Here is a 5,159-nt window from a genome sequence, read left to right as displayed (position 1 = left end):
TAGTCCGAAAATAAGTTATACAGGAACAGTCAAAGACACACATTCTCATGTGTCACATTTCTATTCATTCACACACGTATGCAGAGCTGTATTTTATTCAGCTCTTACAGAATTCAAAGTACAGGCTGATGTGAGTATTTAATGTACGACTCAGCTCTACTGAATTTCTGAGTTTCTAGAGCAGACACAGAGCTCACAACAGGCTTCAGGCGCCCTTTTAGTGACTTTAACAATATTATACATTTTAATATCGGTCTAGCTGACATTACGTTATGTACGCAGCACGCAATAGAACCACATATTTTAGAAGCCAAAGGTTCATATTCACCTTCACTTTATTATAACAGTGGTTCTGTTAGGAAAACAGTTCTGTATACCGATACTAAATTGCATTAACTTTAACGGCTAACAAAGCTAACTGTTATTTTTAGCACAGCATTAACAGCAAGCTACGATGACGAGTAACAAAAACAAAACAGTAAAAAGGTTTTAATAAAAATGTTTTACCTTTTCCAACAGTCCCAGAATCCACAGCTTCAAAGACCAGCAGCTACTGAAGACTAGTGATGGGTCAGTCGCGAACGAAATGGCTCTTAGAGCCGATTCTTTGACGTGAACGACGCGAGCCGGCTTCTTATCGCGAGGCGTGGGTTGTTTTTTTTTTTCTTTCTCTCCCCCCCTCTCTCTCGCACTTTTTTTCTGCTTCACTCCGCACGCGAGCCTTGTGCTTTATGCTGGGAAGAGGGGGGAGGGGCGGTAGTTACACTCAGTAGCACAGGAACAGAGCCAGAGGGAGAGAGAGAGAAAGAGAGCCAGGGACAACAACGTCACATTAGAAAGGTATAGTAATCATCCACATCTATATTCAGTTGCAGATGATAAAGGATTCAGAAAGTTTATTCATGCAGGTCCATATGACAGAGAATATGCATCTTCTTTTGGTTTTATAATTTAATTTTATTTAGTTTGTATTTAATTGTGTTGTGGTTTGCAGTGTTTTGTGTTGTTTCACTTTAAATTTGTAAAAGGAAAAAGATGAACATTTAAATAGTTAAAAGTTGAAATGTAAATAGTTGGTTTTTGTATTATATGATTTATTTATTACATTTTATGTGGAGTGAATAAATAAAAGTATATTTACGGTGGCCCCTAGAGACAAACACGTACAAACTCCAAAACACGTACAAAACCAAACAGAAGTGCTCCAGGATCAGGGTTTTAATAGTTTTGCAATTTTCATTAGTTTTTATTTTTATTTAGTTTTGACTTCAGATTTTCAATTTTATATCAGTTTTAATTAGTTTTTACCAATTGTTTGCTAGTTTAGTTTAGTTTTTATTTTTTTGAAAATCCTTAGTTTCAGTTTAGTTTTGATTAGTTCCAGTTATAGTTTTAGTTGTGTTTGCAATAATTAAGTGTAACAAAATCCCAGTTTCATCATATCAGTCATTCTGCTCATCCTTGGGTATGTTGCTATTCCAGCTACCATACTGCACCCTGGACAGGTCGCCTGTCTGTCGCAGGGCTAACACGCAGAGACAGACAACTCACATTCCCACCTATGGGTTCTTTAAATAAATAAATAAAGGCAGATGAACAACCATTGATACCAGGCAACTATAAAATGTATATCTTGGCCCCAATGAGACTATTAACTCTCGCAGCACCGGGTGTTCGTAATTTTGGTTCAAGTGAATTGATAAACTTTTTGAAGGTAATTGACTCACACAGTTGTGTAGATATCCCCGTCCTGTTGTCTCGGGATGCATCACGCTGCCTTGCCTGGGGTTAGCTTCTGTTTTCTGGGGATGAGGGTTGAGTGTGCTCCCTTACCTTCTCAAGGTAAGCTAGGTTAGCCTTCTTGTGTGAGCTTTTCAAGTGCACTTTAAGGTTTGTGGGATTTTTTTCCCTTTAGAAATGTCCCTCATAATTTGTCTGTTTCCACTACAAGACACTTGCTTTATCCAAAACACAGTCATATTCAAAGTAATCCCAAATTGGACGCTTTCTTCCGACTTTTCCTGACATGATTCTGCGCGTGGATGGAGCAGCAACACAGACCACTCGACTAACGTACTTGCCGCCTGCTGGCATAATGAGACAGGGAAAGCATTAGGTCAATTAGATGTCCCCACAAAAATATGAAAACACAACTTTCTGTGTGAACAAATCTCTGAGTTCATAACTTTGTAATGATTAATGATTCAGGAACCTTTGTACAAATGTATGAGTCAATCCAGGCTTGAGCAGCAAAACCTATGACTGTTCAAAGTCCAACAACAATGCTTAGAAGAAGCAGGAGACACAGAGGCTGCTATTCCAGTGCTTTGAAAAACATTTGTTCGAGGTAGGATTAATTATTTTCTGTATCGTCACATCCCTGCCACAGACCAACAATAATAATAATCGGCTGTTCCTTCTTGGAGGTTTTATCAGAGGATCAGTTTCAGTGTGACAGAAAGTGTTTTGAGCATTTCACATTCATGAATTTCCACTGTTGTCTAATGCCACTTAGCTTGAGTGAGTAAACACCCACCACTAGAGTCTGTATGAAGGGTGAAGTCAGTGAGTGTTGAGAGAGAGACTCCAGTTTTTACCAGGTTTTGAATTTCGCACCATTTTGTAGAATTGACCGCAATGGATTAGTCTGGACCATTTTGTGTGTCCACATTGTTAGACTTTGTTGAAGAGTTGTTGACTCTCCTTCTGAGGAGTTACTAGAAAACTGCAGTGAGAGACAGTTGTTGCTCAGTATTGCTCTGTTAGACCCAAACAGACAAAAGAAAATCTGAAAAGCATAAAAACTTAAAAAAATCTGAACGGTCTCATTTAACCAAATGAGTGTAAATAAGCCAATCCTCAAATCCAAGCAGCCATGAAAACCCAGAAGTACATGTAGAGGCGTAGGAGCTGTCACCTGTACTTTCTGATATTTTAAAGGGTTTAGAAAAAGCTACGTTACAAAACACATTGTTGTCTTGGTTTGTTTGACAGAGAAAATAGTAACAGGAAGCTTGCTTTTCTTTTTAATTTTCACAGTAATGAGCAATGCTCTTCAGGAGCTCAGTCTGATCTTCACACACCTTCTCTGCTGCTGTGGGGACAGGAAGCAGGTGAAGAAGAGCACCAGAGAGGAAATCTGTACACAAAGTCTTTGAACAAAGAAGAAATTCTTTCCAGTGTCTCTAAAAGTGTTTCTTTGAGGTATTTTTTTTCTAATTTGAGCTTCCATATTTAAGACTGTAATGTTTTATGTTTCAGAGGATTGTACTGTTGCTTCCTGTAAGACAGAGATAAAGAACAGTTGTTTTTGTTAATTTTCAGAGGTGAATCATGGCTCTTTATCAGATTTCTGGACTTTTTACACTTCGACTCTCATCCTTCATTAATGCTGCCGTGTCTCTAACGCTTCTCTTCTGCAGAGGTAAGTTTATAAAACACAATTACAGGCTGAAAAAACATCTTCATCTTCAGATTATGAAAGAGTCAAGCCCTGGTCATGTACACAGAGAGACTCTTTACACAATAAAAAACACAGAAAAATGGGACCAAATTACTAACATAATGGTACAAATGTCATTTATTTGCATTGTTGTTGCTCTTTGTGTTATTTACTCTCTGAGTTTAAATAAAGAACAGACTCTTTTAGACTTTGAGGTCTGTGCAGAGATCCATCCATGTCTGAGGTGTTGCTTCAATCAGCCTTTCATCTGAATCCTACAACAATAAATCAAATCTGATGTGTTTCTTTACAGGTTATTCTCAGGAAGCTCCAACAAAGCAAATTGTGGCTCTGCTGGGTGATGATGTTGTTTTACCCTGTTTCCTGAAAACTGCTGTGGATGTTTCACAGCTGCAGCTGGAGTGGGCAAGAGCTGACCTGACACCAGGATTTATCTACGTGTGGGAGAAAAATAAAGAAAATGTGGACGACAAGCAGCCGTCATATGCTGGAAGAACATCACTGTCCTGTCCTGATAAACTGAAGCATGGAGACGTCTCACTGACTCTCTCCAAAGTACAGCTGTCTGATGAAGGACCGAACAGATGTTTCATTCCACAGCTGGGTCAAAGGTCATATGTTCATCTTATTGTTGGTAAGATTACTTCATGCAGGTTGTGGATTTAATTATGAGTTCAATTTCATACTACTAAAGTTGTTAGCACTAAAAAATTAAAACATTTCATTTTATTTTTTTAGTGGAAGATTAATGATATTAACAATCTGTCACACAAACACATTGAGTAGGTATTCAAGTGTCCCCCTAACATGTGCGCAGCAGATCACAGTCATTTATCTCTTCTCCTTATCAGCTTCAGCATCTACACCCGTCATAAAGGTGATGTCAAATGACAGCAGCAGGGTGGTGTTACAGTGTGAGTCTGCAGGCTGGTATCCAGAGCCTGAGCTGCTGTGGTTGGACGGTGAGGGAAACCTCCTCTCTGCTGGACCTACAGAGACCCTCAGAGGTCCTGATGACCTCTATACTGTCAGCAGCAGAGTGACTGTGGAGAAGAGACACAGCAACAACATCACCTGCAGAGTCCAACAGAGGAACACCAACCAGAGCAGAGAGACACACACGTTTCAGTTAATAATGACTCAGTCAGAAACTATTTCATTAATTTGACTTTTAAAATGTTTTTCACTTTCACTTTTCCCTCTAGTGGTAAAATCACACGCATCTTCCTCTAATCCAGTGTATGTTTGGTTTGTTTTGTCCTTTAAGGTGAAGCCATCAGAGTTCCCACATTAATTATCTGTATCACTGTCGGAGCAGCTTTCTTGGTGTGTATAGTGATGTTTGTTACATGGAAACTGAGGCAGAAGCAAAGCAGTGAGTCAGAAACTCATTCTTTTTTTTATCATCAATATTATCTGCAATAAGAGAGCAGAATCACCTGTAACATGAGTGTTAGGCTTCAGTCACTTTTTACTGTCTCAGTAATTATTTGCCTTGTTCTGCTCTGCTTAAGTCTGAAGCATGTGTTCATTTTTCAGATTGATCATTAGCTGCTCAGTACTGATGCTTTGTGTGTCGAAATTAAAAGTGCAGTTATTTTTCTTCTATATTATTACATCATCAAAAATGCTGCTGCCATCCTCATTTTACAGTTTGTAATTACTCTGATATTTATTCAATTCTCACATCAACCAT

General features: G+C 38.7%; 1 pseudogene; it reads left to right on the top strand.

Moving 5' to 3' along the window:
- The first annotated feature begins 3,104 nt into the window (after positions 1–3,104).
- Positions 3,105–4,888, top strand: LOC148103753 (butyrophilin subfamily 1 member A1-like; annotated as a pseudogene).
- The last annotated feature ends 271 nt before the right edge of the window (positions 4,889–5,159 follow it).

The sequence above is a fragment of the Neolamprologus brichardi genome, chromosome 3 (assembly GCF_056152115.1).
Source record: "Neolamprologus brichardi isolate AB-2024 chromosome 3, ASM5615211v1, whole genome shotgun sequence".
NCBI lineage: Eukaryota > Metazoa > Chordata > Actinopteri > Cichliformes > Cichlidae > Neolamprologus > Neolamprologus brichardi.
Note: the sequence above shows the minus strand (reverse complement) of the source record. Positions and strands in the feature narration are given on the sequence as shown.